The sequence below is a fragment of the Cnephaeus nilssonii genome (assembly GCF_951640355.1).
Source record: "Cnephaeus nilssonii genome assembly, chromosome: 12".
Lineage (NCBI taxonomy): Eukaryota > Metazoa > Chordata > Mammalia > Chiroptera > Vespertilionidae > Cnephaeus > Cnephaeus nilssonii.
Window position 1 is genome coordinate 71733749 of NC_137083.1, and position 12708 is coordinate 71746456.

The 12708-nt window shown below is 44.6% G+C and overlaps 1 protein-coding gene across 7 annotated transcripts in view; it reads right to left on the minus strand.

The window, feature by feature from the left end:
* The window catches only part of ST7 (suppression of tumorigenicity 7), a 307385-nt gene that overhangs the window by 231242 nt on the left and 63435 nt on the right, over positions 1-12708 (minus strand). The gene's annotated exons all lie outside the window — the stretch shown is intronic.

Sequence of the window (12708 nt, forward strand, 5' to 3'; positions counted from 1 at the left end):
AATTGACCGACAGGAATTGGGATCAAGAAGACGAAGCCCCGCTGAGTCCCGGGTCCGGGTGAGGCCGCGCGCCCCTGGGTCTGGGCGAGGCCACGTGCCCCTGGATCCGGGTGAGGCCACACGCCCCTGGGTCCGGGTGAGGCTGGGTCCCGAGTCCGGGCGAGGCTGCGTGCCCCTGGGTCCGGGTGAGGCCACGCGCCCCTGGGTCCGGGTGAGGCCATGCCCCTGGGTCCGGGTGAGGCTGGATCCGGGTCCGGGTGAGGCCACGCGCCCCTGGGTCCGGGTGAGGCTGGGTCCCGGGTCCGGGTGAGGCCGCGCCCCTGGGTCCAGGAGAGGCCGTGCGCCCCGAGTCCGGGTGAGGCCGCGTGTCCCCGGGTCTGGGTGAGGCCGTGCGCCCCTGGGTCCAGGTGAAGCTAGATCCCGGGTCCAGGTGAGGCCGTGCGCCCCTGGATCCGGGTGAGGCTGGGTCCCGGGTCCGGGTGAGGCCGCGCCTCTGGGTCCAGGAGAGGCCACGCGCCCCTGGGTCCGGGTGAGGCCACGCGCCCCTGGGTCCGGGTGTAGCTGGATCCCGGGTCTGGGTGAGGCCGTGCGCCCCTGGATCCGGGTGAGGCTGGGTCTCGGGTCCAGGTGAGGCCGCGCCCATGGGTCCTGGAGAGGCCACGCGCCAATGGGTCCGGGTGTAACTGGATCCCGGGTCCGGGTGAGGCCGCGTGCCCCTGGGTCCGGGAGAGGCCACGCGCCCCTGCATCCGGGTGAGGCTGGATCCCGGGCCCGGGTGAGACCGCACGCCCCCGGGTCCAGGTGAGGCTGTGCGCCCCTGGGTCCGGGGGAGGCCGCGTGCCCCTGGGTCAGGGTGAGGCTGGAGCCCGGGTCCGGGTGAGGCCGCACGCCCCTGGGTCCAGGCGAGACCAAACCAGAGGGAGTCGGACCTTCATTACCACCATTTGTCCACCATCCAGAGCTGAAAAGTCAGTACCGACATGTACTCATAAGGAACTGGTGGACATTGAAATTGGGTCTCAAAAGAACTGTTGGTCCAGAAAGAAACTCACTACAGACTGATTCATTTGCCTGTCAGCATAACTATTATTGCCCGTCTCACATTAGGTTCTTATATTTCTAGTAACACATGATCTCGCTCATCTAGGGGAAATGATGAACAACATAGACTGATGAACAAGAACAGACCCAGAAACAAGGAGGCATCGATCGGACTGTCGGGCCTCAGAGAGAGGGTAGAGGAGGGTGGGGGTAGAGGGGAGAGATCAACCAAAGGACTTGTGTGCATGCATACGAGCCTAACCAATGGTTAAGGACAACAGGGGGGTGGGGGCATCCGTGGGGAGGGGTGTGGGATGGGAATGGGGAGGACAAATATGTGACACCTTAATCAATAAAGAAATAAAAAATAAATAAATAAAGTAAAAATGAGATTGTAACTGTCATTCTTCATTTTTAAATTCAAAGTCCCTAGTTGTTTCCAATTATACTTAATATCTTTATTAAATAACTGAAGAAAAACATTTACTTCATGTATATGGCAAATTTTAGGCCCTGTCCTAGGTATTGGTAAAACGAAGAACAGAAAAAAGCTCCATTACTGGGGGACTAACTAGAACATATTGTGAAGGACAGGTAATTCCCACCTGATGTGTGGCATTCTGGGAAGTAGTGTGCAATGACCAACTTTCTCCCCAAGAGAAGCCAAAAAAGACTTCATGGAAAAAGTAAACATGAACTGGGATTCCAAGAACCAGCAGAGACTCCCCAGACAGAAAAGGAAAGAAAAAGTATTTCAGCTAGTGGAAAAATACTTTGCAGGTGTGAACTTACCAGCATATGGCCTATTAGGTAAAAAGCAAGACTTTCAAGAGAAGCTGAAGTTGGCAGTGTCCCAGAAGAAAGAGAAAAACTAAGGCTCACTAGACAGGCTGAATGCACACTGAAAGGGTCTTACGTGCCAGGCTTGGGAAAAGGGGCTCACCCCACAGGTGATGGGGGGCTGTTAGGGAGGCAATGTGCAGAGTGGAAAAGCACACACAAACACACATGCACTGACTCTTCTTTATGTCACTTACTGGGTTCTTAGTAAGATGGATAACATCCCTGAACCACAGTTTCCCGCAAAACACAGATAACATCCCTCGTGGAGTTGTAAGGTTTTATCTACATGAAACATCTGATACAAAGCAACTGCTGAACACAGGCTAGTTCCTTTCGCCACTAGTAGTTACAACTTCTCCAGAACTTGACTTCCCTTTAAACTAAAAAGGGAAAACTCCTAAAAGAGAGGAAGTAATTAAAAGCTTGAGAACCAGGATGGCCCCTGTATTCCTCACTCTCAGCAGAGCTTAATACATGTTTCTGAGTACATTTACTCATCCCACAGATTTAATTGGTCACCAACACTGTGCTAGGCCTTGACATAACTGCCAGGCATTACAAAACAAACCACGAAACCAACAACAACAACAACAAAATCCATGCCTTTATGGAGCTTTCAGTTGGAAGAGAAAGAGACAAGGGTGGGGAGATAGACAATATACATTAATAAATAAATAGTTTAATCTATTAGGAGGTAGTAAGTGGAATGGAGGAACTGTAAACAAGATAAAGGGAGATGGGGGTATGCCAGCAAGTGGAGTGAGTGGTCAGGGTTAAGCCTCACTGAAAAGGTACCATTTGCTCAAAGACTTTAAGGAAATGAGGGAGTGAATATTGCATATTCTGGAGGAAAAACATTCCACAATGAAGGAACATGAAGTGCATACACCTTAAGGCAGCTATGTGTCTGGTATGTTAAAGGAATAGCAAGAAGGCCTATGTGACTAGAGTGGGTCAGCAGGAAGGAACGTAACAGAATGTAAGCCTGAGAGATAATGGGGCCAGACCCAAAATGGATTTAACTCTAAAGGTGAAGAAAAGCTATTGAAGGATTTGAGAAGGACAAGATCAGACTGAAGTTTAAAAAGGGACTCTCTAGCTGATGTGTTTAGACTAGAGTTATTAGGAAGCAGGATCACCATTCAGGAGACTTTTGCAGTAATCCAGGCAGAAAATGGCATCTTGAACCAAGAAGGTAATAGTTGACATAGTGTGAAAGCAAGCCAGCAAGACTTCCTGACAGTGTGCATGTGCAATCATTTATGACTTCAAGGAATTCGTGCCCTGAGCAACTGGAAGGATGGCACAGTCACAGCCTGAGAAGGAAATGAATGGGTGAGTAGTACTTAGTACAGGTCGAGGAAGCACTTAGAAATCAGAAGTTTGGGGTTATATTGAGTTTCATGTATTTATGGGCCATCCAAATGGAGATGTTGAGTAGGCAATTGGATGAACAGGTCTGGAGTTTAGAAGAGAAGTCTAGACTAGACTCCAGATATAGCCTAGAGAGGTCCATACTAGAGATTTGGAGGTCTAGAGACATAAATTTGGGAGACATCTGCATATAAATAGTATTAGAGATATAAGAAGTACATGAATGAACAACCATTAATTTTAAAGTCATGAAGTTCTGAGTCTAACCTGGCTCAGACACTGTGTGACCTAAGACAATCTTCTTTACTACTCTTCTGAATTCATTTCCTCTTGGTTGGTGACAAGTTCTCAAATGGTACAGGGTTTTTAAGCAAATGAGTGATGCTATCCAAGTTGTTTTGTTGGAAAATAAGGTTCCACTTTCCCTTTCTCCTACCCCCTCATGCCTGCTTATCCCTTCCTCTATAAAGAAAGAGCCTATCAACTAAGTAGATCAAAACTACAATTCCCTTTGCTTTCGTTAAGAAGCCAAGGGAAGAAAACATGTGAGACAAAAGGAAAGGAAAAAAGGAAGGTATTAAATGCCCATCTCAGGGCTGTGTACTATGAAAGAATAATACATCTGAAACCTAATAATGATAAGAGACAGGGTGGTCTAAGAAGCAGAATATTATAAACTATTCTTCAGAGTTGCCGTCATCACTGAAAAGAGTATGCTTCCTATTATCCTCACAAAACCTCTGACCTTGAGAAATGAAAATTTAATTAAGGAAAACTTTAGAAAGTTAAGAAACACAAACTGGCATCTTTATCCTCAAGCAAAGCAGGCACTAATACTCACTCAACTGGAATCTCTGCAACTATGGACAGAAATACTATTTGCTCTCTCTCTCAAGGATGTGGTGGTGGTATTTTACAAGGTTGGACTTTAAAAATTAACAGCATTAGCCCTGGCTGGTGAGGCTCCGTTGGCTGGAACTTCATCCTGTGCACTGAAGGGTCATGGATTCGATTCCCAGTCAAGGCACATACCCAGGTAGTGGGTTCGATCCCTGGTCAGGGTACATGCGGGAGGCAACCAATCGATGTTTCTCTCTCACATCAATGTTCCTCTTTCCTGCCCTCACCGGTTTGGCTCAGTGGATAGAGCATTGGCCTGTGGAGGGAAGGGTCCCAGGTTCGATTCCAGTCAAGGGCACATGCCTGGGTTGTGGGCTCGGTCCACCGTGCAAGAGGCAGCCAATCAATGATTCCCTCTCATCATTGATGTTTCTACCTCTCTCTTCCTCTCCCTTCCTCTCTGAAATCAATAAAAATATATTTTAAAAATCTTTATAAAAAATGTTTCTCTTTCCCTCTCCTTCCCTCTGGTTCTAAAATCAATTTTAAAAAATAATAATAGCACTAATAAATCTGAAGAAATGAAATAATATTTATGGAATATTCTGATGGACTTCACTGAATAGCAATATTTATGTATTATGATGATGTACACAATGTACACAATATTTATGTATTATGATGATGTTATTCCTCATCTTGGGAAGTGAGGTCAGGCTCCCTTTAGACTCCACTCATGACAAGCCTTCATTGGGTGAAGGCAATTAAATACAGGAAACTCTGGCCTCTCTGAGAGGTCCTGTTGATCGGGGAATACAAAGCAGTTACCACCGAAGTAAAATATGTTGAATCAAGAAAATATTTCTTGACCTAAAAATTAATTTGTCTCAAACACATCACTTGTTCATGTAGAATGGAATATTGTTAGGCTACAATGGAAAATTTGAAAATGAATGGTCTCAAATACCCCAGCAATGTATATCAATGCTTGCTTCATTTTCATCAACACCAATTTCAAACAACTAGAAGACTAAAGCATAAATAATTAATCTTTATTCCCCTACTGGGAAGCTCAAGTCAAAATAAAAAATTACTAAAACTGCTGTAATCAGACATGAGAAATAGAGCTAGATAACAGCAAGGTATTCCAAAGATAAATTATTAATAGCACGTGTTTTCTGATGCTTCAATAACTCATTCTTGACTAATTGTTTATGGACTACTATGAAAATTCTAAAACAAAAGGGTAAACTGTTTTGTGTGTTGCAATAACTATGCCAACTTATTCCATCCCTAAACAGTTATACTGAAAATGTCGAGTAGAAAAAAATTAACTCAAATAATTCATGAAAAATATATAATGATTGGTACCACTCTGCTAAAATGTTATGTATTTAACATAAAGATCCTATAGATTATATTTAATTGAATGATATTTTTTTCCTTGAAAAGAGAAAAAAATCTATTAGCAGATCAAAGATTCAAAAGTAAAAAAGGAAAGTGTAAAAGCCCTAGAAGGGTTTTAATAATTATTTTTGGCCAAAACCGGTTTGGCTCAGTAGATAGAGCGTTGGTCTGTGGACTGAAAGGTCCCAGGTTCGATTCCGGTCAAGGGCATGTGCATTGGTTGCGGGCACATCCCCGGTGGGGAGTGTGCAGGAGGCAGTTGGTCGATGTTTCTCTCTTATCGATGTTTCTGGCTCTCTATCCCTCTCCCTTCCTCTCTGTAAAAAATCAATAAAATAGATTTTAAAAATTAATTAATTAATTAATTAATTTTGACCTTGGAAAAGGGAAGGCCTTTGTAGGCAAGACATGAAACAAAAGACAAACAAAAAAATTATAAATCTGACTACATTAATATTAAAAAAATCTACATGAGAGCTCTAGCTGGTTTGGCTCAGTGGATAGAGCGTCGGCCTGCAGACTGAAGGGTCCCAGGTTCGATTCCAGTCAAGAGCACATACCTTCCCCTCTGAGATCAATAAAAATATATTTTAAAAATATATTATCTGCATGAGAGAATGCAATAAAGACAAATGACAAAATATAAAGCAAAGATTAACCATCTTAATATAAAATAAGCAATTATCCTATATAATAAAAGCCTAATATGCTAAGTGTCCGGTCATCCAGTGGGTCATTCAACCAATCAAAGTGTAATATGCTAATGATATGCGAAGGCCGCTCAACCACTCCCTATGACATGCACTGACCACCAGGGGACAGTCGAGTGGTCGACCAGTTGCTATGACATTCACTGACTACCAGGGGGCAGACGTTTCGACCAGTAGGTTAGTTTGCTGCTGGGATCCAGCCAATCGGGACTGAAGAGATTGAGTGAGACAGGCCAAACATGCCCTGGAGCCCTCCTGCAGTCCCGCTCCGGCTGGCCAACCTCCCATGTCCTTCCCCAGCCCCTATCATGCACCAGTGGGGTCCCTCGGCCTGGCCTGCGCCGTCTTGAAATCTGGAACCCCTTGGGGGATGTCAGAGAGCCTATTTTGGCCCTATAGCAGAATGATTGGTCACTATGATGTGCCCTGACCACCAGGGCGCAGACGCTCAATGCAGGAGCTGCCCCCTGGTGGTCAGTGCATTCCCACAGGGGGAGCGCCGCTCAGCCAGTAGCTGGGTTCACAGCTGGCGAGTGCAGCGGCGGTGGCAGGAGCCTCTTCTGCCTCCGTGGCAGCACTAAGGATGTCTGACTGACGGCGTAGGCCCGCTCCTTTTGGGCCCTTTGGGGAGCGGGCCTACACCATCAGTTGGACATCCCCCAAGGGCTCCCAGACTGCAAGAGGGTGCAGGTAGGGCTGAGGGACACCTCCCCCAAGTGCACGAATTTTGTGCACCGGGCCCCTAGTCTATAATAATAAAAGCGTAATATGCTAATAAGACTGGACAGCCGAACAACCTTCTGGATGAAGCCAGGGCTGCAAGGGAAGCCCAGGTCCCAGGTGCCTGCTGGCAGCCAGATGGAAGCCTGGGTCCCAGGTGCCAGAGGGAAGCTGGTGCCTGCAGCTGGGGGAAGGCCGACCTACCCTTGCACAAATTTCGTGCATTGGGCCTCTAGTAGATCAATAAAAAGCAATTTTTTTATATACTGGACAATGTTAAACCTCATTGATAATTAAAGAAACAAAGTTAAATAAGATTGTTTTTACCCATCAGATGACAAAGATTTATAGTAATAATAATAGTAAAAACTTACTATTACCCTCATTTTATAGATAAGAAAATTATGTAATCTTCTCCATAGCACAAAGCTAGGAAGTGATAAAATTGTCATTTTTCAAAGTTTGTTCATTCACAGCACTGGTGAAAGTGAGATGAGCAGGTATTTTCATACATTATTGTTGATTATGTCTTATGGAAGACTCTTGGTGGAAAACATCCTATACTCTATGTCCATGGCCTCTGAAAGTACTACGTAGTTTTTCCTGCTCATGAGACATCTTATCTGTCATTGAAAAATTAAGATATGCCAGTCTTGTGCCCCTTTTAGAGATAGGCTACATATTTCCAAAATAGAAGAACTACATGCAGAAGTCATGTGCACTATATAAATACTGTGTTTCTATGTCCATCAGTATCCCAAAGAAGGAAAAAGACAAGGCTGATGTCACACCGTCTTCCTCCCATGTTAGAGTTGTACTGTCATCCCACAGGGACTGTGCTGCAGGACATGGGCACTCCAACTGCTGTCCTGCTCTCAACACTGCCAAAGTAGCCACACTGGCTCTAAGACCCAGATTGCCCTGGCAATCAGAAAACAATGTCTGGCATTGTATTTAATAGGAAATAAAGAGAATGACACACTCTCTGATCTCTGTCTCTTAGTGTCTTGTACTTTCCACTTCATTTTGACTAACAATCAATGTACAATTTAGCCCAGACAGAAGCTACAAAACAGAGTGCACATTGGATGGTCTCTTTGGAGAGTAATCTGGCAATAACCATCAAATTTTTAAATTCATGAACATCCACCCACACCACTTTTAGGAGTTTATACTACAAATACACTTGTCACAACACTTGGGCCAGTGACTGAATGTCTTTGTCCCCACTGAATTCATATATTGAATCCTAACCCCTAAGATGATGGTATTTGGAGATGAGGCCTTTAGGAAGTGATTAGACCAAAAGGGACGAGCCCTCATGAATGGGAGTAGTGCCCTTATAAAAGAACCCCAGAGAGCTCCCTTGCATTTCTGCCATATGAGGACAGAGCAAGAAGACAAGATCTATGAACAAGGAAGTGGGCCTTCACAGAACACGAGCATGCCAGGACCTTGATCTTGGATCTTGATTTTCCAGCCTCCAGGACTGTCATAAATAAATTTCTATTGTTTATAAATTACCCAGTCTATGCTATTTTGTTATAGCAACCTGAATGAACTAAGACAACTTGTAATAGCCAAAACTGAAAACAACCTAATAGTCCATCAATAAAGGACTATTTAAATAAATTATAGTAGTCATATAAAGAAATACTATAAAGCTGTTTTTTGTTTTTTTTTAAATGCAGCCCAGCCAAAGTGGCTCAATTGGTTGAGCATCATCCTGTACACCAAAAGGTTGCTGGTTCAATTCCCGGTCAGAACACAAACCCAGGTTGTGGTTCGATCCCTGGTCAGGGCGCCTTCGCCTTAGGAAGGTAACTGATATCCCTTTCTCTCTCTCTCTCTCTCTCTCTCTCTCTCTCTCTCTCTCTCTCTCTCTCTCTCTCTCCCCCTCCCTCCCTCCACCCCCCTTCCTCTCTCTCAAATCAATTTTTAAAAAGAATTAGTTTCTACATCTATTTTCAACATTTGATTTAAAAAGCAAAAAACCTCAAAGAATGTAAAAGTTGTGGATAAAAAGCTCTCATTTATGTAAAATAAAAGGAGGAAAACTATACATGCATTTATTATGCAAGAATATTTCTGGAGGGTTACATATGGCCACCCACATTCCTTGGCTTATGGCACTTTCTTCGTCTTCAAAAGCAGCAACAGGAGGCTGAGTTCTTGTCACATCATACTACTTTGGTCTGTTCTTCTGCCTCCCTCTTCTACATTTAAAGACCCTAGATAATTCAGGATAATCTCTATATTTTAAGTCAGCTCATTATATATCTGATACCTTAACTCCCACTGCCATTTGATGTAGCAAATCCAGTTTCCAGAGATTAGGATATGGATATCTTTAGAGGCCATTATTCTGCTTACCATGAATATGTGCAGGCAGTTTATGGAAAAGGACTTTATTATTTTTAAGTGAAAATATACTTTGCTAAAATAGTCTATATGGCTATTTTAGAAAAAATGGAAATATGCATGCAGATAGAAGGGCATTTATGTCTGAGGAAAGGGGTTTTTTTAAAAGAAGATATATATTAATACAGAGTAATAATGCAATAAGAAACAACATATAGGAACATGTATGGAAAAAAAGGGACATCAAGCATTAATCAAATTCTCCCAGTACCTACTACTTTGTGGCCTTCATTTTTTGTTAATATTAATTCTGTAAAAGTATCCATACCACTGTCTCACAGCTCTGGCTAATTTAGTGACTGCAACATGAATCCTTGGCACATAAACATCTCTGGGTTCCACTGGAGGAGCAAAGCAGAACACTCCAGCTTGTTCACCTACTAAAATTACACTATCAGTGTAGAAAAAAAGTGAATATGCAGTAAAAACTCAATCCTGTATTTCAGGACGACAGATTTCTACATCACTTAAATGTAAATCAGCTAACACTTGCACACACATCACCTAAGCTTTCCTGCTCATGTACAGAGCCCTCACATGACAAAGCAGATATATAGTCCCTGAAAACTGTTTCCCAAAGAACATCCCAAAATGCATCTTCTACTGAAGGTAACTAATTCAATCTAAAGAAAAGGGAAGGGGTGGGTAGATATTAAAGGGAGAGGGAAGAAGAGAGGCAAAAAAGAAAGGTTTGATGGTTGTGTGTGTGTGTGTGTGTGTGTGTGTGTAATTCCATAAACTAAGTTCTATAAAATGAAACTAGAGAAAAATATTCCTCAAGACACTAGATTAATTCAGAGTTAATTTTAGATCCTTTTGGCAATTATATTATTGTAAAGACTATATTAAAAATAAATATAAAAGTCTAAACATATTAGCAACTTTTCCTACCAATGACGGTTTCCCAAAAGGAACTAGCATCAATCAACACTCCATAGAGACACATAGGTATACCCAGTCCATGGGTAAAGAAATGAACTAGATTTTGGCCGGCATGGCTTAGTGGTTGAGCGTCGACCTATGAACCAGGAGGTCACAGTTCGGTTCCTGGTGAGGGCATATGCCCAGGTTGTGGGCTTGATCCCCAGTAGGGGGCATGCAAGAAGCAGCCAATCAATGATTCTCTTGTCATTGACTAGAGGCCCGGTGCACGAAATTCGTGCACAGGATGGAGGTGTCCCTCAGCCTGGCCTGTGGTCTCTCACAATCTGGGATCCCTTGGGTAGGGTCCCTAGGCCTGGCCGGCAATCAGGGCCTATTGGGGCTTTCCTTCCCCTGGCTGCCGGCAGCTGGCCCTGCCCCTGCCGCTGCCACTGCTCGCCATCTGTGCAGCGCTGTCCCCCTCCCCCACCACTGGTCGCCATTTCTGCAGGTGACAGGCATGGGGTGCAATCGCTTGGCTGGCCTGGGCCTCCCTCTGTGGGATGATTGCTGGCCAGCCCTGCACACCCGCCAGTGTCGCTGGCCAGTGGCCTGGGCCTCCCTCGGTGGGGCGCTCAGTTGCAGAGTCCCCAGATCGATCGCCCAGCAGAGGGAGGCCCTGCCCACTTGCCACAGTGCCGCTGGCTGGGTAACCTGGGCCTCCCTTTTTGGGGAGATCACGGAGCCCCTTCCCCCGATCAATGGCCCCACTGCTGGTGGCCTGGGCCTCCCTCTTTGGGGCAATTGATTGCAGAGCCCCCACATCGGTCACCCCGCAGAGGGCAGCCTTGACCTCCCTCTGCAAGGTGATTGTGGGGCGATGGCGGCCCGCCCCCCGAACCAATAGCATCGCACCCGCCTTGGCTGGCCTGGCGCCAGTGCGTGTCATAGCGTGGTTGTCTGACGGTCATTCTGCTGTGTTCAGTCAATTTGCATATTATGCTTTTATTATTATAGATGTTTCTATCTATCTCCCTTCCTCTCTGAAATCAATAAAAAAATATTTTTTTAAAAAAGAAATGAATTAGAACAGCAGATTAAGACTCCAGTCTTTAAAGTGAAGTTTACCTAAGACCATCCCCTAGACATAAATTTTGAAGTGACCTGCTCAGTTTAAATGTGCCACCCAGAAGGGGGGTTTATAATGCATAGAATAAATATAAGCTTACTCACCAACTGATGCTGTCTGAATTTCTTATAATTAACTGTTTTCCATGTGTAAGGAAGTTATTAATGAACCTTCTTGGGCTCTTCTAACTCCCATGACAAATTATTTGGGACCACTGTGTCCAAGATTTGCAAGAAGTTGGCTGGGCTAGGTAATGAGTAACTATAAAAAGGTGGGCCAAATGGCCCAAACTGAGCTTAAGCCAGACTCAACAGGATCAGAGCCTAAGCAAAAGCCCTAACTGCCCCCGAGACCTGCTCAGGTGCAGAGTGGGAGGAGGGATTAATTTCAACCACCTTTCTTTTGCACAAAAAACATAAATTAAAAAACTAAAATTAAAAGCATTCTTCCATGACCTTATAACTTCTGAGTTTCCAAAAAGATATTTTTAAATATATACCAAAGAAGTACAATATATCAGGGTAATCTGTATTTCAAATTTTTCGCATGCCTCTCCAAATCTATTTCTAGAAATTTATTCTAAGGATAAAAGCATGGCATTGTGCAAAGAAAACCACAAGAATATTTGTCACGTCTGTTTATAGGAGAAAAAATGGGGGGGAGGGGAACATTAGTAAAGGATTAAATATGTTTCAACCTACAACAAAATACTCTGTGGCTGTTAAATTCAGAATTGTGGCAAATATTTATGAAATATCGCTAAATTTTTAAAAATCAAATTGTAAAGTATTATCTACATAATACATACCACTCAACAAGTATTTTATGTTAAGACACATTAAGAGAAGTGATCACCAGTGGGAGGATTTGGGATATCCTATATAATAAAGTGATCACCAGGTGGGAGGATTTGGGATATCCTATATAATAAAGAGGTAATATGCAAATTGACTGTCATTCCAACACACAAGATCGCCACCCCCATGTGGTCAAAGATGGCCACCACCATGTGGACACAAGATAGCTGCCACGAGATGGCAAGCAGGGGAGGGCAGTTGGGAGGGACCAGGCCTGAAAGGGAGGGCAGTTGGGGGTGATCGGGCCTGCAGGGGAGGGCTGTTAGGGGTGACCGGGCCGGCAGAGGAGGGCAGTTGGGGGCGACCAGGCCTGCAGGGGAGGGCAGTTGGGGGTACCAGGCCTTCAGGGAAGGGCAGTTAGGGGTGATTAGGTCGGCAGGGGAGGGTAGTTAGGGGCAATTGGGCCAGCAGGGGAGGGCAGTTAGGGGCGACCAGGCTGGCAAGGGAAGGTAGTTAGGGGTGACTGGGCCAGCAGGAAAGGGCAGTTAGGGGTGACCAGGCCAGC